The sequence below is a fragment of the Rhinatrema bivittatum genome, chromosome 10 (genome assembly GCF_901001135.1).
Source record: "Rhinatrema bivittatum chromosome 10, aRhiBiv1.1, whole genome shotgun sequence".
NCBI classification, from domain to species: Eukaryota; Metazoa; Chordata; class Amphibia; order Gymnophiona; family Rhinatrematidae; genus Rhinatrema; species Rhinatrema bivittatum.
The window spans coordinates 79,586,777-79,608,973 of record NC_042624.1 but is presented as its reverse complement, the minus strand read 5'-3'; the positions used below and the strand labels follow the sequence as shown (position 1 = coordinate 79,608,973).

General features: G+C 48.3%; 1 protein-coding gene across 1 annotated transcript in view; it reads right to left on the bottom strand.

Annotated features, from left to right (window-relative positions):
• Window positions 1-22,197, bottom strand: part of LOC115099805 (probable ATP-dependent DNA helicase HFM1) — a 451,200-nt gene that overhangs the window by 273,376 nt on the left and 155,627 nt on the right. The window lies entirely within an intron of this gene.

Below are 22,197 nucleotides of genomic sequence, written 5' to 3'. Positions count from 1 at the left end.
CTTCGGGTCTATGAAATAGATGGAGTATCTGCCGGCCCTGCGCTCCTCTGGAGGGACCGGAACAATAGCCCCCAGGGATTTCAAGCGACTCAGGGTTTGCCCGACTACCTCTTGCTTGGCCAGAGAGCCGGCGGGAGAAATCAGAAAAAGATCCCTTAACGGGCGGGCAAAATCCAACTCGTAACCATGGACGATGATATTGAGGACCCACTGGTCTGACATGATCCTGGCCCACTCCTCGAGAAACAGGGAGAGGCGACCTCTTACCACTGGAACCGGGGAGAGGGTCAGAACACCTTCATTGGGACTGCTTACCTCCGGTGGCCCCTTGAGAGCCTCCCTCCCGAAATGGCCTCCGACCACGAAAGGAAGTAGGCCAAGACGGAGCCCTCTGAATCTGCTGTCAGGTGGGAAAAGCGTGCAGCCGCGACTGCCGAAATCTGCGATGTCCTCTGAAATGGTAACACGCTGCCCCAAAGGGCCTGGAAGACTTAGGCTTGTCTTCTGGCAATTTATATACCTTATTCTCCCCAACAGACTTAATAAGGGCGTCAAGTTCCTCCCCAAACAACAATTTTCCCTTAAAAGGAAGATTGCCCAACTGAGTTTTGGAAGAAACATCCACGGACTAGTTCCGGAGCCAGAGAAGCCATCTAGCCGAAACTGCAGTGGCCATGTTGCGTGAAGATGCCTGCAACAGATCATATAATGCATCCGCTGTGTAAGCTACCGCAGACTCCATCCTATTCGCCTGATCTGCTTCCTCTGGCGGCAACACCTGTGATGTGAGCATTTGCTGGACCCTCCCAAGGGTCGCTCGCTGCATGAGGCTACTGCAGACTGCCGCTCTAACACAGAGAGCTGACACCTCAAAAATGCGCTTGAGGAGGACTTCTAGCCGCCTATCCTGTAAATCCTTAAGAGCCATCGCTCCCGTAACAGGAATGGTGGTCCGCTTGGTCACCGCAGTAACCAACGCATCCACCTTGGGAATCCTGAGGATATCCAAGGCTTCCTCGGGTAAAGGGTAGAGTTTGTCCATCGCCCGTCCCACCCGCAGGGTTGCGTCCGGAGATTCCCACTCCCGAGTGACCAACTGCTTAAGCATTGGGTGGAAAGGAAAAGTTTGGGGCAGGGCACGCAGCCCCGAGAGTACTGGTTTCTCCTTAACTGGCTCCGAACTCGGGACTGGTACCTCCACTTCCAGTTCCTCCAGGACATAGGGGATCAAGGGATCCAACTCCTCCCAGCGAAACAGCGAGAAACCCAGGGGTCGTCCCCCTCTACTGGAGCGGACTCATCAACACCCCCATCTAGGTTTTGGAGGAGAGGATCCAGAAAAGAATCCAAGGGAGCAGGATCCGGAACCCCCCCCCCCCCCAGGGGCCGAAAGGGCATCCAGAGACGTGTCCTGCCACGCAATCTTCGCGGGAGCGGGCTGCTCATCCTGCTGATGAGCTTCCGCCTCAAAAAAAGCCATATGCATAAGTAAAATAAATTTTGAAGAAAAAACTGACTGGCCCTTTAAGGGATCCGATAGGTGAGTGGGAGGAGGAGGGGGGGAGGCCGAGCTCCCCGAGGGGGCGTGCCCCGGATCGCACGGTCGAATGGGACTCAGACTGGGAGGAGAAATTGGATCGCCGTTCCGCGTCTAGAGGCAAAACGGGCCTAAAATCACCCCCGGGGAGGCAGCGGGCTCAAACCCCATCCCGCGAGAGGCGCAACCCCACCTCCCCAAATGCTGAGCACGATAGCCCTCGTGGTATCCCGGGGGTTTCCAAACAGCGCGGTAGGAAATAAAAAAGAAGAACTTAAAATACCCTGCCGACTCGCGGCCTTCCGGAGCTCTGGGAATGCTGCAGCACCCGAGGAAACTAGTCTTGGGGCACCGAGGGGAGGGACCGGCCCACCGGTTAATCCGCCTCCAGAGATAGACGGCCCTCCAGGAACAAGGCTTTTAGAGCTGCCAGCCCCTGTCTTACCTCTACCGCTGCTGAGTGAAAAGCCTGGGAAAATAAAACCGCACTGAGCTTTTTTTTTTTTTTTTTATACAACCAACTTGCTGTAGCCAAAGGTGTTAACTAAATCATCTAGAGCAGGGGTCAGGAACCTTTTTGGCTGAGAGAGCCATAAACGCCACATATTTTAAAATGTAATTCCATGAGAGCCATACAATATGTTTAAAACTAAATATAAGTAAATGTGTGCATTTTATGTAAGATCACACTTTTAAAGTACAATAAGTCTCTGAAAATATTACACCAGGCCTTAAGACACCAATACATCTCCTATTAGGAAAACGGACCAAGTCAGGCTGCTATAGAGTCCTACACAGAAACTACACGCCAGCAGAAAACCTCACCTGAATCACGTGCTGTCCCTCACCTAACATAGAATAAAGAGACCAAAACGCATAACAAGAAGCATGCAGACAAAAACTGAATTGGAAACTGCAACAAGCCAGAGTCTCTGTATGCAGTGTAACAAAGGAAAAAAGAAACATCACACATCCTTATAAAACAAATCAAGAAATATAAAATCATCAGCAGTAAAACTGTACTAACAAAAAGAACATATTTCGAAACAGCTGATGAGTGGAATATCCAATAATTAAAAACTCATATAAAACATTTCCAGATACCAACAAAATATTTCAAAATAGCAGACACAAAGATCCAGTAATGAAAAATAATAAGGATACAAAAATTTTTTTGCTCTGCATACCTGGGAACGTTTGATATCCAGGTGTCCTGAGATTGTTCTGAATTAGCAGGAGGTGGGGTGGTTTGCTTGGAACTTTCTCCTCTCTCAGTCACATACCAGCGCTCTCTCTCACACTGGCTCTCAATGACACACCTATACACACATGCTCTCAGTCACTCACATATACAAATGTTTTTTCTCTCTCACTTATATAGGCTCTTAATTACACATTTACACACATGCTGTCTATCTTTTCACGCTTACACACACACAGGCTTTCAATCACATAAATACATGCTGTCTTTTTCTCTCACACACAGACTCTCATTCACATGCTTACAAACATGTCCTCTCTTTCTCTCATTTACACACAGGCTCTCAATCACATACTCACATGCTCCCTCACCTAAATCAGCTCTCAATCACACACAGACACACATGGTCTCTCTCTCTCATTTAAACACAGGCTCTCAACCACATACTCACATGCTCCCTCACCTAAATCAGCTCTCAATCACACAGACACACATGGTCTCTCTCTCTCATTTAAACACAGGCTCTCAATCACATACTCACATGCTCCATCACCTAAACCAGCTGTCAATCAGACACAGACACACATGATCTCTCTCTTACTTATACACACAGGCTCTTAATCATACATACACATGATCTCTCTCACACACAAAGGATCTCAATCATACACACATACTCTTTCAAACAAACAGGTTTTCAATCACAAACTTACACATACAGGGTCCCAATGGTAAACTTACATTCATGCTCTCTCTCTCACAGGCAGGATCTCAATCACAGACATACTCTCTTTCACATATACAGGCTCTCAATCATTCACATACATGCAATCTCTCACTCACACACACAGGATCTCAAACACACATGCTTGCTCGCTCATTCACTCTCTCTCTCCCCCCCCCCCCCCGGGAACTCGCGGCAGCAGCAGCCACCTCCCAACGCTAACCTCCTTCATTTTCAGCCCTCGCGGAGGCGAAGGCGGAGTCCCATCGGCCGCGGTTGAAGATTTTCATTTTCCTCCGAGCCGCGCTGCAGTCTTCTTCCCGCGCAGGCACCCGATGCTCTCCACTTCCTCTTCCGGGCCGCGGGAAGAAGAGAGCACCGGCGTGCTCTCTTCTTCCCGCGGCCCGGAAGAGGAAGTGGAGAGCATCGGGTGCCTGTGCGGGAAGACCCGCGCAGGCACCCGATGACTCCAGCGCTGGCACCCGGCTGACACCCGATGACTCCCGCGCAGGCACCCGGATGACTCCAGTCGGCGTGCTCTCTTCTCCTCCCCCCCGCGGCCCGGAAGAGGAAGTGGTGAGCATCGGGTGCCTGCGCGGAAGAAGAGACCACGCTAGTGTGGTCTCTTCTTCCCGCGCAGGCACCCGATGCTCTCCACTTCCTCTTCCGGGCCGCGGGGGGGGGGAGGAGAAGAGAGCACGCCGGTGCCGCTGACTCCAGCTGTCCTGCCGCGTTCCGCCCGGGCTGACAGCATTTTAAGCCCGGGCGGCGGAGGACCGGGGAGCAGCTGGGTCAGCGGGGAACCGCGAAGTATGGCGACACTTGTCTGCGAGCCAGATGCAGCCCTCAAAAGAGCCATATCTGGCTCGCGAGCCATGGGTTCCCGACCCCTGATCTAGAGCCTTAGAACTCTGGGAAAAAAAAAAAAAAGATGTAACTAAATTTAAAGAAATTGAAAAATCAGGACCGCAGGTTCTGTCAACCCTCTGCTGAGAGTCAGAGAAAATACTGAGGGATCGCAGGTGGCACACCAGGTTAAGAGGTGTGACTTTTCAGGTTTTTTTTTCTCTGATTCCCTCTCCTGGAAGGGAGACACAACCCAGCGGTCTGGACAGATCCTGGTACGTACAGGGAAATGCTCTTAAAATGTGTTTGAGACTTGTTTGTTTTCAGTTGACTTTTTGTTTGAATGCTATATTGAATAAGGAAAGAGGCACTGTGAAGATTACATCATGGACCTGAAAGCTCATTTTCAAAGGGAAACTACCCATAGAGTTTCCCTGTAAAAATCTGAACTGCAAAGTCTGTTGTTTTTGCACATTGAGACCACAAACGGCCCTAAAACTTCCCTAGGGAACATTTACTCATAGTGAGGCTGGGCAATTTTCAAAAGCCTGTTTTACATGGCTAAATATGTTTACCCATGTAAAAAATTTTGAAAATTGACTTTCATATGTCAAATGGCAGTGTGTGAAGTATATATGTTGTGAATGCTGATTCCTTATGTAAGTTTTTTTTTAATCTGCATTTCAAAATTATACATCAAGAAAACTTGAAGACATTAGGGGTGCATATTCGAAACAAATACAATGCAAAAAACATACAATTTACAATCTACATAATGCCAAGTTTAAGACTTCAATTTACGCAAAAAAATCCACCAGGATATAATTACATCCCTAAATATTACTAAACAATTAATTGACCCAACTCAGTCAGACATTTCTGATACTGATTTTTACTTTATTTGCAAATAAACGTGTGCCAGCTAAATGCTCGAATTGGTATAAATCACCCAAAATTGCCAAGATGTCTGCCTCGATCTAGGTAGTACATATCACCTCATATAATTATACTTTTGTACCCTAAAGTAGTTTACAAGTGAGCCCCATGACTACTGCTAAACCATTACACTGTTTTATGGGCGATTTGTTCTGGAAGTCATCACTTTGGGCCAGCGGATCATGTGATTAAACTTTTATCAAATGAGATATCAGACTGTGGTTTCTATGGTGTTCATATTCAGCCACCAGTAGTCTGGGTATGTTATCTGGATAACTTGAACTGGATATTCAGTGGTGCAGCAGAACCACTGAATATACTCAGTTAAATCTAAGTTATCTGGATAAGTTTATCTGAATACATTTAGGACAGCTCCACAGCATAACTAGATTTGTCCAGATAATCTAGCCAGATAATGCTGAATTTTGGTGTTATTTGGGTAGTTATCTGGCTAAGTCAGCCCCACCCAGAATGCCTCGACTTAACTGGCTAAGCTTTTATCCAGATAACAGCTTAGCTAGAAAAGTTTGAGCTGACTAACATGACAGGTATTTATAAAAACATGATTTGTCCAGCTAAATCCTGAACTTAGCTGGCCAAACCATCTGAATATGGAGCATTATATTCTCCAAGGACAAGCAGGATGGCAGTCCTCACAAATGGGTTAGGTCATCAGAAGGAGCCCAGCACGGAACTTTGATTTAAAAAATTCTAGAAGCTTTCAGCATGCTTTACTGAGCCCGTACAGCAAAGTCACCTCCCTGCCTTCCAGGCAGGGCCCCTCAGTCGCTTTTCTTCCATAGAGTCTGTAAGACATGGTTCTTTGCTCTCTTACAGCTGAGAAAGTTTCTATCACTGCAGAAGCTGTTCTTTCTAAGACTAGCTATCAATCATACAAAACCCATGCTTTTATTTAATTTTCTTGTAGTGGATCCAAACTGCTCAACACTATAAATTTATAAAAGTGACTAGTGGTGGTTTCATATAATGCTATTAAAGGTACAATCCCAGTTACCCAATACTCATGTGATTATAATCATAAACTCATCACCTACCACCTTCTGTTCTTTGTATATGGCAGTGCCACCAACAATAAATGTGAATTTATGTGAAAAAACGTATTACTTCTTTATTAAAATGTTTCAAATTACATCGTTCATTATAATCCAAAGATGCCAAAAGTTCTATAATTTGAATACTGAATACTTAGCTGCTGCTCCAACTGTTGGTGCCTTTAATTTCTCCTTTAAATGCTGCTCTAATTCCAACTTGCTGTTATGACTGCAGCTGCCCATGGGTATCCCCGCGAGCAGGCACACTCACCTACATGCTGATCTTCACCCGATGCGGCAAGGCGCCGCCGTCGGGCCTCCCCACGCGGCTGGAGCCGCGCTCTGTTTCTCTCCCTTGCGGCCCAGAGGCCGCCCTAGATCTGCTCCTGCTCCGCGGTCGGAGCCGCAGCCTTTCGGCGTCTCCCACGGGGCTGGGACCGCCCCAGACGTTGTCTCCATCATCGCGGCGCTAGGCCGCAAGCCCTGGTGCCATCCGGCGGCTGGAGCTGCCCCCGGGGCTCCCCACAGGTGTTGGAGCCGCTGCCGACGTCAAGGCCTGCTCCTCAGGCCCTGCCTGCGTCTGCACGCTGTGCGTCGGTGCAGGCCACTGTTCGCGGTCCTGCACAGCTCCCTGCTGCTTTCCTTAGGCGCCGGTGCGCACCTCTCTACAGAATTTAAAGGGCCAGGCACAGGAAGTGTGCTGGCCCCATCTTCAAGGGGACTTCCTGCTTCAGCCCTATAAAGGGCTGCTCCATCAGTCTATTCTTCGCCTTGCATCAAGGTGTCTTCTCTCTGGAGGCTCCTGCCTGCCAGAGCTTTTGTAAGGTCTTCTTGTCTTCAAGGAGCTCCTCCTCTCGTCCATTTGTATCTTGTCAAGGCTTCGTGCCCGAGGTCCTCATCCAGGTGTCCTGATCTTCATGTCCTGGTGTCTTGTCCTGATCCTCTGTTTCAAGTTCCGGGATGTCTTGTTCCTGTGTCTAGTCTTCGCTCTCGAGCCTTCTGGTCCGGTAGGCCGAGGGTCCCTCGGATGATGTGTGCCTGAGTGGACTAGCCTGCTGGTGGACGTCTGTCCTGTGCTCCTGAGCAGTCTTGCCCCGACAGCCATTGTGGAGCTCCGGGAGACTTATGGCTCCCTCGTCGTAGTTCCACCGTGACTGGACTCTTTCCTGCATCTGTCCCTTTCTTCTCATGGTCCGTGACCAGCCTCTTGGGGCTGTGTAGGGCGCGTAGTGGACAGGGAGGTCCGCGACCAGCCCACTGGGTGCGCCCGTGAAGGGGGGCTGAGTAGGGCGCCCTGAGAGAGAATGCAAATGTCCTCCCAGCCATAGTCAAGTTCCAAGTGTCTCGTCTGCGATGCCGTCTGCCCTCAACCTCAGGCCAGGCCTGCTGCTCCATGCTGCTCGCAGCAGGTCCGAAAGGGCCCGGAATGGTTGGAGGACCATTCATCTTCCAACATCCTCGGATGTTGGCCTTCGGAGCTTGCAGGCCTGGCAGAGGGTAAGACTGTGTTCAGCCATGCGGAGCCACCGTCAACTCTCGGCTCAGCCCTTAAGGTTTGGGCCCGTGCTGAGGCCCAAGGGCACACTAAACACCCCCGTTCTCAACACTTGCGTGCTTCTCTTATATACCACAGTTACTCGATATTCTCACTGCTGCTCATTGTTCCCAACCTGACCAAGTTTCAGAGTACCTCCTTCTCAGGGGCTGCAGTATAGTTTCAATCCATCACTTTTAACCAACATAAGCAGCAAAGTTTTTCCCCTTTCTAATGCCATGCATTCAGCAGCTTGCTTCCTCCATCATGCCGGATGTCTCTCAATTCAAACTCGTAATTATACCATGCCCTGGACCTTGAAACCAAACAATCAGCTGATAGTCAAACCAAAGACAACCAATCAAGTTCCTCATTGAGACCTTTAGGATATTCAGATTGTAATGAGTGAATCCAAAATTGCTCTCGGTAATTTAAAAGAGTTGACCAATCTCCCCCTTTGTTTGTATTGATGATTTGATCAATTACCGTCCACTGTAGTTGTTCAAACAAGTGAATGTGTTCTATACAATGGGCTATCATAGGCACCAAGGTATTCATAGTATTCAATCTTGAACGATGTTCAATGAGTCTGAGCTTAACTGTTTGACTTGTACGTCCCACATACACCTTGGGACAATGACATATCACCACATATACCATTCGTTCAGTGGAACAGTCAGACTCACTTCTCCTTTTAACTTTATAGCCCATCACTGAATCGATCCAACAGCTTCCTTCGATGGTATTATGACAAACAGTACAATGGCCACACTTCTTATGTCTCCCTCTAGTATCACTGATTGTTCATTAAAACGTGAATGAACTAATCGATCTTTGAAGTTAAATCCTCTCTGTGTTGCTATTAAGGGGAATTCCTTAAAAATTTCATGCAACGCCAAAACATGCCAATGTTTTTTTAATGGAAGAAATAATGGCCCCCGTGGCTGTGCTATGTGCTAATACACAAACCAATTGCTCCTGTTCTTTGTTAGGTTTTTATTTTAATAAATCATCACAGTAGATATATCTAGCCCATTTATATGCCTGTGTTATCATTTTCTTAGGATAGCCACGAGATCAAAATCGTTCACTCAACATCACTGCCTATCATATTCATCAATTAAGGAGCAAATACGTCATATCCGAAAAAATTGTCAAACAAGCAATCCCTGTTTGAAAGATGTAGGATGGTGGCGATATCTCAATAAATTGCTCCTGTCCATAGGTTTCTTGTTCACTGTAGTGATCACCTTTCCTCCCTGAATCATTACCCACACATCCAAATGTGATATGCTTTCAAAACTAAGTTGGTATGTGAACTATAAATGTTTGTCGAGTGAATCGATGCCAAACAGCAGAGATGCTATGGACCCTGTTAAGCACCATGGGCACCATGGATGCCATTGAATGCTGTGTGCACCATTGATGCTGTCGAATACTATCAATGTCATTGAGCGCTGTGGGCACCATAGACAATATAAAGTACTATCAACATCATCAACAACGCCGAGCACCATGGATGCCATTGACATATTTGAAGCACCATGGACACCATCTACACATCCCAGTGCTGGAAGCGTCGAGCACCATTGAACCCGTTGAGCATCATGGGTGTTCTTGAGTGCCATTGGTGCCGTCGAGCACCATGGACAGCATCAAGAACTGTGGGTGCCATCGATGCTGTGGAGCACAGTGGACAGCATTGTAAACTGTATGTTATAGCTGTTGTTGCTACAGAGCATCATGGGCACCATCACACCACTCCTGAGCACCATAGGTGCCGCTGACACCATAGAGTGCTGAAAGCTCCACTGATACCCTTGAGGACCTCTGGCATTGTTGAGTGCTGTGTGCTCTGTTGGTGCATGCCATTGATGTTGTTGGGTGCCTTGTGAACCACTGATACTGTTGGTTGCCATTAATGCCACTGTCTTCACTGTCAGGCCTGTTGACGCCACCCGCCGAATGCCTCATTGATACAGTCGAGCACCATGCGAGTTATAGATGCCATCAAGCACTGTGGGTGCCAACGACACCATCGAATGTCGTGGGAGCTGCCTACATTATTGTATCCTGATAGCATGCCATGGGCATCGCAGGCATCATCAAATGTCGGTGGTGGGGTGCTGTACAGCACAACTGACATCTATGCGAGGCTGGCCAAGCGCCACTAATGCTGGGTTATACAGAGCAGGTGCCAGCTGCAATCAGCCCCATTGGCCATGGGATACCATCCGGGGGCTTCATGTGACAATGTTAGAGTCATAGGCTGCTCACTCTCTTGATTATAGTGAGAGGCACCCCTTTTCCTTCTCTCCCTCCCTATCAGCAGCTATTCCTCACCCTCATTCAAGGAGAACAGGGCTCACTGAATCAGAGACTCTTTGCCTAGAATCCAATATCATTGCCATTTTATCACCTTGGTATGGGGGGGGGGGGGCAGGGATGAAAGTTTGTTCACTGAATTCAGTAGAGCATCCTTACTCAATAATCTTCCTATTCGCTTGCTGAAAAATGATGTATCAGTCTCAGTATCGCCTGCTGTATCAATAACATAGGAAGAGGAATAAGATCCAGTTGCATTTCTGCTGCTGACCTGGATAGAGTTCTGAACTTGGCCCTCTCTTGGATGTAAATGTATTAAAGGCCTGCTAAGGAGAACCTTTGAGGTTCTATCTCCACCTTATTTCCTTCTCAGGGAAAGGCTGCTCTTGTTCTCCCTTCCCCTGGCAAATGAGCTTCTGGGTAACCATGTTCTAACAGGTTACCCCTCAGTTCTCTGCTGACTGTAGGGACCTCTCTGGGAGAGTTCACTTCATTTCTCCACATGCAGTCCAGCAGTCGCAACATGAGAAGTGTTGTCGCCAGATCTCGTGTCTCTCAGTGTTGGCAGCAGATTCCCCTTAATGGATATCTGCTCCCAGGGAATAAACAAGGCTATCTCCTGAGTAAGGGAATGCATTTCAACCACCTACTCTACAAATACATCAGCATGTCACTTGGCATCTATTCTGAACAAATCAACAACATGATTAGGTTGTAGGCTGAGCACTAAAGAGAGGACAGTTCCATCTATGTCACATCTTAAGCAACACCTACAGCACTCAGTCACGAGAGAGACTGTCCTGGTGACTGACTTCTTCTCAAGTTGTGTAGTGCAACTTACCCTAATCATGATTAAGAGCATCCTGGGTTTGGAAGATGGGTCTCTTAGGGAATCTCACTGTCCTCCTTCAGTGGAGGTCAGTCAGTGTATTCCAGAAATTTATGGCAGTTTATTTGCAAGAAAAGGTGTCTTTGTTCATCTGGATATTGTTTCTACCTTGTGGTAAAGAAATCTGTTATCTTGCAAAATGAGACTATCTTTCACATCTATCCTGATGATCTGTATAGAACCCTCACTGATCTCTGGTCGGAGACGGAAGATTTCCACAGGTGCAAAATCCTGTGATAATACTTGAGTTTCTAACTCAGGATATCCTTCTTGTAGACTAGTGTCTGGGGGTTTTACTAGATTTGGTTTCAATTATATGGAAAGATACTAGACCCTGCTGGCTGCGACAAATTCGATCGAAGCTTCCCGAGTGTACATTCTTCAGGGAACCAATAGTCAAGTTGGTGAATGGCCCACTGTTGATCTCTACTGTTTGGGGGGCTATTTCTCTATCATTGCAGCTCCCGTATTTGTCTAGTAGTGTGTCTCCTATACCTCCTGTTTCCAAAAGGAATTTTAGGAGAAAAGCCAGGGTATAGAAATCACTGTTGCAATTCAGTTTCACATTGGTAAATCTGTCAAAGGACAGCTTTGATTATGCTGATCTTCAGCGGGCTTCAGTTGAAGCTTACCACTGAGCCTCCACTATGTGGGTTCTCAGCATGGTAGTCGGCCAGTGGTTAGTCTCTCATGCCTCTGCACTTTTGTTAGCATATCTGGCCAGGAGAAAAGGTTTTTTTCTTAGTTGTTACTCAGCTGGGGGAAGGGATGGGAAGGAAATCTGCCACAGACCCCGCCTTCTTCAAGGTTTTTAAGAAATCATTTCTATGCACATTTTTAGTCACTGACTGATGTCATTCATAACTCTGTAACAACAGCCTGTTGTTTCTCTTTGGTTACAGTTAATCTGCATCCTTCTATCTGAAGACTTCTACAGTTCCAGATAGTCTACCCAGTTTCCTTCTTTTTACGAAGAAACATATGTCATCCAAAGCCAAGTCATCTATTTTCTCTTAGTTATGAATTATGCCCATTCTCATACCCAGGCTGACCTGAGTCTAAGAGGGCGTATCATAGCTTGCTCTCTCCCGCTTCCCCTTAGACTTAGTTTCTCCAAATATGAAAATTGGTTCTTACCTGCTAATTTTCGTTCCTGTAATACCACAGATCAGTCCTACCTGCAGGTGGAGTCAGAGAACAATTAGAACTTTGGGCACTGCTACATAACGAGAGTGCCACCTGCAGTCACTCAGTATTGACCTGTACCCAAGCCCATGCTAACAGAACTAATTTCCGGACTACCACTTCGTCGCTGGCAAAAACTAGACCAAACAATTGCTTAAAACTGCTCCATGAATCATGTCTGCAGAAAAGGAGCTTCAACAATAAAAAACTTAAGCAGGTTCTGACCAAGACAATCTTTCGGTATCTGAAGAAAGGGGTGGGCCTCTGGACTGATCTGTGGTATTACAGGAATGAAAATTAGCAGGTAAGAACCAATTTTCATTTCTTGAACATACCCATATCAGTCCAGAAAAGTGGAATGTACCCAAACCACCCTACACTGGGCAGGAACCCGAAAGACCCGCACAAAGCACACTCTCCCCGAAGGATGGTTCATCAGAAGCCGTAACGTCCAATCAATAATGTTTCGTAAAAGTGTGAATAGACGACCACACCGCTGCCCTACAGATCTCCTGAGGCGAGAGTAACTGACACTCTGCCCAGGAGGTAGCCTGAGCCCTAGTGGAATGAGCTCTGAGACCCAAAGGCACCTGTCGCCCTCGGGCTATGTATGCCGAGCAAATGGCTTCCTTAATCCACCGAGATATGGTCACCTTTGACGCTTTGGCCCCCTTCTTTGGGCCACCAAAGAGAACGAACAAATGATCAGAATGTCTGAAGTCATTGGTAACCTCCAGATAACACAATAAGGTGCGCCGCACATCCAAAAGATGAAGGTCTCTGTTCTGAGAAGACTCCCGGGACCAGTTTGGGAACTCCGGAAGCTGTACAGGCTGAAACCACCTTAGGGACAAAGGACGGAATTGTAGGTAACGATACCCAATCATCGTAAATCCAAAGAAAAGGATCCCGACAAGACAGTGCCTGCAACTCTGAGATCCAACGGGCCGAACAAATGGCCACCAAAAACACCGTTTTCAAAGTCAGATCTTTCAGGGAAACTCCACGAAGAGGATCGAAAGGAGCGCCACATAGAACTTGCAGGACTAAATTTAAACTCCAATCCGGACACAACGAACGGATGGGAGGGCGCAAATGTTTGACCCCTTAAGAAACCAAGCAATATCTGGATGCACTGCCAGCGAACAGCCGTCAAAATATCCCTGCAAGGCACCTAGAGCTGCAACTTGTACATGAAGGGAATTAAACGCCAAGCCCTTAGCGAGGCCCTGTTGCAGAATGTCAAGCACCCGAGGAACATGCACCGCTAAAGGGTCACAGGAACGCTGATGACACCACGTCTCAAAAAGCTTCCAAACTCTCACATAGGCCATAGAGGTGGCTGGACGTCTCGCCTGTAGGAGGGTGGAAATGACTTGTTGTGAATAACCCCTCAAGCATAAATGTCGCCTCTCAAAAGCCAAGCCGTGAGAGAGAAGCAATCCTCCTGATCTGAAAATATGAGCCCCTGATGGAGCAGATGCGTTAGATAAGCCAGCTGAAGTGGACCCTCTAGAGCCAAGCGTACCAGATCCGCAAACCACGGAAGACGTGGCCTCTCCGGCACCACCAGAATCACTCTTCCCGGGTGCCGCTCTATGTGATGGAGAAGCCGACCTATGAGGGGCCAGGGCGGGAAGGCATACAGCAGAATCCCTGTGGGCCAAGGACACACGAGAGTGTCCATGCCCACTGAGCCCTGTTCTCAGCAACGGCTGAAAAAATGAACTGTTTGTGTTCGCCTGCGTTGCCATCAGACCCTGCTGAGGAGTTCCCCAGCTGGTGCAAATGAGATTCCACACCTCAAGAGATAGTTCCCATTCTCCTAGGTCTAGTTGTTGACGGCTGAGATAATCGACTTGCACATTCTCTACTCCCGTGACATGGGATGTGGCAATGCCCTTGAGATGGTACTTTGCCCAGGTGAACAGAAGACGTGCCTCTGGTGCTACGGTGGGACTTCGAGTCCCGTCTTGCCGGTTGATGTATGCCACTTTTGTCACATTGTCCGATAAGACTCGCACCATTCTGCCCTGGATCCAGGGAAGAAATGCCCGCAGGGCCAGACATACAGCCCTGGTCTCGAGTCGGTATATGGACCAGAATTTTTCCATTTCCGACCAGAGCCCTTGGGCGGACCTGTCTGTACACACCGCCCCCCCCAACCTGAGAGGCTGGCATCAGTGGAGATTATCAGCCAATTCGGAGTGTCCAAATCCACACCCTGTTCCAGATTGTCCAGTGACAGCCACCATGACAGACTGGCTCTGGATTCCGAAAGTAAAGGCATTGGTAAATGGAATTGCTCAGACACTGGGCTCCAGCGAGACAAAAGCGCACGCTATAAAGGTCTTAAGTGAGCGAACGCCCAAGGAACCAAGTCCAAGATTGAAGCCATGGAGCCCAGGACCTGAAGATGATGCCACACTGTGGGATTGTTCCTTCGAAGAAGGGAATGTATTTGTTCCTTCAACTTCCCTATTCGGTCCGCCGCTAGAAACACTTTGCCCAGCAAGGTATCGAATTGTGCTCAGAGATAAATCAACTTCTGAGTGGGTTCCAAGTGACTCTTCTGCACATTGATTACCCAACCTAGGGATCGCAATGTGAGCATCACCATGTGCACTGATCTCTCACAGTCCACCCGAGACTTTGCGTGAATCAACCAGTCGTCCAGGTATGGGTGGACCAAGATTCCCTTCTGACGAAGGAAGGCCACCACCACCACCATCACCTTGATGAACATGCGAGGAGCTGTTGCGAGACCAAATGGGAGGGCTCGAAATTGGAAGTGTCATCCCAAGACCTTGAACCGCAGAAACCTCTGGTGATTCAGCTGGATCGGAATGTGTAAATACGCCTCCGTGAGGTCCAGAGAAGCGAGAAACTCTCCTTTTCAAACCGCAGCCATCACTGTCCTCAGGGTGTCCATATGAAAGCGAGGACCCCGAAGGCAATCCATTACCTGCAATCCATTACCTGCGATTAAGTTCACTTAGAGAATAGCCACTGACATTAGCGATGGTAACAGGGAATAGACTTAGTTTTTGGGTACTTGCCAGGTTCTTATGGCCTGGATTGGCCATTGTTGGAAACAGGATGCTGGGCTTGATGGACCCTTGGTCTGACCCAGTATGGCATTTTCTTATGTTTCTTATGTTTCACCTTCTGCAGATCGAGGATGGGCCGAAATGTGCCCTCCTTCTTGGGGACCAAAAAGTACATGGAGTACCGACCTCGTCCCTGTTAAGCCTCCGGAACTGGGACAATAGCTTTGAGCTCGAGATGTCATTGTAGAGTCACCCGGACTGCCTCTCGCTTGACACTTGAGGCCACTTGGGATTCCACAAAAACCTCCTGGACCGGGCACGAAAACCCCAGTGCATACCCTTCTTTGATCACTTCTAAGACCCAGCGGTCTGATGTAATTCTTGCCCATTCCGTGTAAAAGTTGGATAATCTGCCTCCAACAGCTTCGACGACAGAATGGGTGCTCGTGGCTTCATTGGGGGTTTTTATTACTTCCTGCACCAAGATTTCCCGAATCTCTTCCAGGCCGGCAACCCCCTCGAAAGGACTGCTGGCGCCCTGAAGCAGGTTTAGAAGCAGGAGGTGCGGAGTATCTACCAGCTCTGAAGCGGCAAGAGTCCCAAAACCTAGCTCGAGGAGGGAAGACTTTCTTAGAAGATCTTTTATCTTCCAGCAACCGATTGCCCTTGGATTCGGCAAGCAGCTTTACTAGCTGATCCAGATCCTCCCCAAACAGGAGCTTGCCCTTAAAGGGTAGATTACAAAGCTGGGACTTGGAGGACAAATCCGCCACCCAATTTTGCAGCCAGAGGAGACGCCGCACTGACATCAAGGACACCATACCTCTCGCCGAGGTCCTCACCAGATCATACAAAGCATCTGCAACATAAGCGATGCCTGCTTCTAGGCGGGCGGACTGCAGAGCCCCACTGTCGCCTGTACCGGCCCCGGCAGCCGACTCCTGGACCCAACACAGACAGGCCCTCTGCATGAGGCTAGCGCAAACCACCTCCCGAAGGCTTAGCTAGGCAACCTCGAATGCTCGCTTCAACTGGATCTCCAGCTTGCAGTCCTGCATATGCTTAAGGGCAGCTGCCCCAGCAACCGGGATAGTGGTCTTTTTTGTGACTGCAGAGACCACAGTGTCCACGTTTGGAATCTTCAGTAAATCCAAAACATCAGACGATAACGGGTACAGTTTCGCCTTAGCTCTGCCCACCTTCAAGCCAGAATCCAGAGTCTCCCACTCCCGGGTCACTAGTTTGCGAACCTTCTTAGGCAGAGGAAAAGATGTTGTGGGACCCCTAATGCCGACGAGGACTGGATTGACTCCCTCGTTGTCAGACTCTTCTTGAGAAACCTTAAGTCCCAGAACTTCAAGGACCTGGGGAATAAGGGATCTTAACTTATCCCGATTGAACAAACGCACCACGCTGGGGTCATCCCCATACGCAGGAGGGTCAACGGGTTCATCCGGATCATCAGTATCCACATCAGCCAGATCCAGCCGCAGATCGGGGTCTGACACCCTTACTACCCCAGAAGCCGGCGTTGCCCCAAACCCTGGGATCTGATCTCGCGTATCCTGGGGAGAATCCCCTGAGGGGTGAGCCTGATCAGACAGGCGCTGATGAGGGTCCGTACCCCGACCTCTTTTCTCAGGCGGGTCTGAACCTGCCCCCAGGAGACCGGGCCACTTTACCGCCGAGCATTTCCTTGCCAGGAAAGCCTGGTGCATAAGGAGGACAAATTCTGGGGAAAACCCCTCCGGGTCCCCCTCCCCCACTGGAGAGTCATACCATACTGGGTCAGACCAAGGGTCCATCAAGCCCAGCATCCTGTTTCCAAAAGTGGCCAATCCAGGCCATAAGAACCTGGCAAGTACCCAAAAACTAAGTCTATTCCATGTTACCATTGCCAGCAACAGCAGTGGCTATTTTCTAAGTCAACTCCAAGAACTTATCCAATCCTTTTTTAAACACAGCTATACTAACTGCACTAATCACATCCTCTGGCAACAAATTCCAGAGTTTAATTGTGCGTTGAGTGAAAAAGAACTTTCTCCGATTAGTTTTAAATGTGCCACACGCTAACTTCATGGAGTGCCCCCTAGTCTTTCTATTACCCGAAAGAGTAAATAACCGATTCACATCTACCCGTTCTAGACCTCTCATGATTTTAAACATCTCTGTCATATCCCTCCCTCAGCTGTCTCTTCTCCAAGCTGAAAAGTCCTAACTTCTTTAGCCTTTCCTCATAGGGGAGCTGTTCCATTCTCCTTATCATTTTGGAAGCCCTTCTCTGTACCTTCTCCATCGCAATTATATCTTTTTTGAGATTCGGCGACCAGAATTGTACACAGTATTCAAGGTGCGGTCTCACCATGGAGCAATACAGAGGCATTATGACATTTTCCGTTTTATTCACCATTCTCTTTCTAATAATTCCAAACATTCTGTTTGCTTTTTTGACTGCCGCAGCACACTGAACTGATGATTTCAATGTGTTATCCACTATGACGCCTAGATCTCTTTCTTGGGTTGTTGCACCTAATATGGAACCTAACATCGTGTAACTATAACATGGGTTATTTTTCCCTATATGCATCACCTTGCACTTATCCACATTAAATTTCATCTGCCATTCTGATGCCCAATTTTCCAGTCTCACAAGGTCTTCCTGCAATTTATCACAATCTGCTTGTGATTTAACTACTCTGAACAATTTTTTATCATCTGCAAATTTGATTATCTCACTCGTCGTATTTCTTTCCAGATCATTTATAAATATATTGAAAAGTAAGGGTCCCAATACAGATCCCTGAGGCGCTCCACTGCCCACTCCCTTCCACTGAGAAAATTGTCCATTTAATCCTACTCTCTGTTTCCTGTCTTTTAGCCAGTTTGTAATCCACGAAAGGGCATCGCCACCTATCCCATGACTTTTTACTTTTCCTAGAAGCCTCTCATGAGGAACTTTGTCAAACGCCTTCTGAAAATCCAAGTACACTAAATCTACATCAGTTCCCCCAGTGAGGTCTTCCCTCACTGGGGCTAGAACAGGCGGAGAATCCTCTTCCCGTGAAGGCGAGACAGACATTCCCTCCCTGAGGAGGCAAGAAGCCCTGAAGAGCCCTCTAACCCCAGGGAACACGCTGCGCATAAGGAGGCCACATCTAACGCCTGGCCATGTGACCCACACGTGCGGCAGGCCTGCAATTCTGTTTTCAGTCCCATCCGCAGCAGCGCACCGATAGTCTGAAGTGAAATAGAAAAGGGTGTGAATAAAAAAATGCTTGGAGCCGTGACGCGGAGAAAATTTCAGTCAGGCAGGACCAGAAAAACAAACTTTTCATGCTGCAGGCTAAGAGACTACTGGCTGAGGAGAAAAAAAATGCGTGCAGCCATGCCACAGGAAAGGAACCTGTCTATAGTGAAATCGCAAGGCCCCCAGTAGGGAAGCGGCGAGTAAATGAGGCACACGGAGAAAAACTCACCTTTTCCCTCAGAAAATGACCCGGAGCCCCGGGAGCTGAGGGGAACACTGCTGACAGCTTCCCCGGCCGGCCTTAAAAGACCTGGTCCCTCCTGCACCTCTCCTTATCACAGCCACAGTGAAAACAGCTTTTTTTTTTTTTTTTTTTTTAAATTAAACTTTACCAAGACACAGAGAAAAGCTGTTGCAGGAGACCAGGGAGCAGCTGTAGCAGAGACGGTGGTGAGTAGTCAGGAGCCCCTGGTCGTCAGACACCAAACTGTGGCGGGCGAAACCCTGACAGCAATATCCAATTCCCTGGTCGCCAGGCTTCTACTGGGGGATGGACTACAAAGGCGCCTAACACCTCAGGAAGCGACTGTAAACCAAAAAATTAAATTCAAACTAACTAAATAAAAAATATAACTAAAGACTGCAGGTGTGCATCTCTACCACCCGCTGGAGTCAGAGAAATACTGAGTGACTGCAGGTGGCACTCTCATTATGTAGCAGTGTGATGTTATTTAGGAGAGTTGTGGGTGGATCCTTAGACCAGTGGCAGATGACCATGCCCCCGGGGAAAGATCCTGAGAGGGACCACCGGTCAGGCTCAGAATTAGGAGACAGACACGCACCAGTTCTTTTATTAGACAGTATACTGAACCACCAGAGGTGGCAGTAGTGAGCTGGAATGCCCGGCTGGACTGTAGTCCCTCAGATACTGGAACAGCGATCCCTGGAGGCTGAGCTGTAGAGAAACTGAAATATAGTGAGTAGGCAGGGTATGCAGAGTTCATGTACCGAACCTGATGGTAACACACACAATGTCTCATAGAAGCCCAGGAGTTGGAATGTATAGGCCCTTGAGGAGCGAGTACCTGGTTCCAGGGAAAGCTCTGAGAGAGCGATGGTAACTCACTGATGTAGTTGGCAGTCATGACTTCCAGGCAGAAGAGAATACGGAGCAAGTCTGGGAACGAGGGCCCTCGAGGAGCGAGTACCGGTTCCAGACTGTCACTTGAAAAACAAAGGAGAGAGCGAGGCTCCAGAGGAGCTGGTACCCCTGGTAAGTCCGAGGAGGCAGAGTAGCTTAGGTAGAGTAACCCGAACCCTTGCTAACTCAATCTGTTAGCAAATTCTAAGACCTTATATATCCATCACGGGTAACGTCATCTCAGGGGGATGCCCCTGAGGTTTGCGCCATCGCCGGTACTTCAGTCGGGGCCACGCCGTGCACGCGCGCCCCTAGGCCTCCAGGAAACATGGCGGGTTTGCAGCGTCTAGCCCAGGGGTCGGGAACCCATGGCTCGCGAGCCAGATATGGCTCTTTTGAGGGCTGCATCTGGCTCGCAGACAAGTGTCGCCATACTTCGCGGTTCCCCGCTGACCCAGCTGCTCCCCGGTCCTCCGCCGCCCGGGCTTAAAATGCTGTCAGCCCGGGCGGAACGCGGCAGGACAGCTGGAGTCAGCGGCACCGGCGTGCTCTCTTCTCCCCCCCCCCCCCCCCGGCGGCCCGGAAGAGGAAGTGGAGAGCATCGGGTGCCTGCGCGGGAAGAAGAGACCACACTAGCGTGGTCTCTTCTTCCGCGCAGGCACCAGATGCTCACCACTTCCTCTTCCGGGCCGCGGGGGGGAGGAGAAGAGAGCACGCCGACTGGAGTCATCCGGGTGCCTGCGCAGGAGTCATCGGGTGTCAGCCGGGTGCCAGCGCTGGAGTCATCAGGTGCCTGCGCGGGTCTTCCCGCGCAGGCACCCGATGCTCTCCACTTCCTCTTCCGGGCCGCGGGAAGAAGAGAGCATGCTCTCTTCTTCCCGCGGCCCGGAAGAGGAAGTGGAGAGCATCGGGTGCCTGCGCGGGAAGACCCGCGCAGGCACGCTAGTGTCCGACGGGAAGAAGACTGCAGCGCGGCTCGGAGGAAAATGAAAATCTTCAACCGCGGCCGATGGGACTCCGCCTTCGCCTCCGCGAGGGCTGAAAATGAAGGAGGTTAGCGTTGGGAGGTGGCTGCTGCTGCCGCGAGTTCCCGGGGGGGGGGAAGGGGGAGAGAGAGAGTGAATGAATGAGCGAGCAAGCATGTGTGTTTGAGATCCTGTGTGTGTGAGTGAGAGATTGCATGTATGTGAATGATTGAGAGCCTGTATATGTGAAAGAGAGTATGTCTGTGATTGAGATCCTGCCTGTGAGAGAGAGAGCATGAATGTAAGTTTACCATTGGGAACCTGTATGTGTAAGTTTGTGATTGAAAACCTGTTTGTGTGAAAGAGTATGTGTGTATGATTGAGATCCTTTGTGTGTAAGAGAAATCATGTGTATGTATGATTAAGAGCCTGTGTGTATAAGTAAGAGAGAGATCATGTGTGTCTGTGTCTGATTGACAGCTGGTTTAGGTGAAGGAGTATGTGATTGAGAGCCTGTGTTTAAATGAGAGAGAGAGACCATGTGTGTCTGTGTGATTGAGAGCTGATTTAGGTGAGGGAGCATGTGAGTATGTGATTGAGAGCCTGTGTGTAAATGAGAGAAAGAGAGGACATGTTTGTAAGCATGTGAATGAGAGTCTGTGTGTGAGAGAAAAAGACAGCATGTATTTATGTGATTGAAAGCCTGTGTGTGTGTAAGCGTGAAAAGATAGACAGCATGTGTGTAAATGTGTAATTAAGAGCCTATATAAGTGAGAGAGAAAAAACATTTGTATATGTGAGTGACTGAGAGCATGTGTGTATAGGTGTGTCATTGAGAGCCAGTGTGAGAGAGAGCGCTGGTATGTGACTGAGAGAGGAGAAAGTTCCAAGCAAACCACCCCACCTCCTGCTAATTCAGAACAATCTCAGGACACCTGGATATCAAACGTTCCCAGGTATGCAGAGCAAAAAAATTTTGTATCCTTATTATTTTTCATTACTGGATCTTTGTGTCTGCTATTTTGAAATATTTTGTTGGTATCTGGAAATGTTTTATATGAGTTTTTAATTATTGGATATTCCACTCATCAGCTGTTTCGAAATATGTTCTTTTTGTTAGTACAGTTTTACTGCTGATGATTTTATATTTCTTGATTTGTTTTATAAGGATGGGTGATGTTTCTTTTTTCCTTTGTTACACTGCATACAGAGACTCTGGCTTGTTGCAGTTTCCAATTCAGTTTTTGTCTGCATGCTTCTTGTTATGCGTTTTGGTCTCTTTATTCTATGTTAGGTGAGGGACAGCACGTGATTCAGGTGAGGTTTTCTGCTGGCGTGTAGTTTCTGTGTAGGACTCTATAGCAGCCTGACTTGGTCCGTTTTCCTAATAGGAGATGTATTGGTGTCTTAAGGCCTGGTGTAATATTTTCAGAGACTTATTGTACTTTAAAAGTGTGATCTTACATAAAATGCACACATTTACTTGTATTTAGTTTTAAACATATTGTATGGCTCTCATGGAATTACATTTTAAAATATGTGGCGTTTATGGCTCTCTCAGCCAA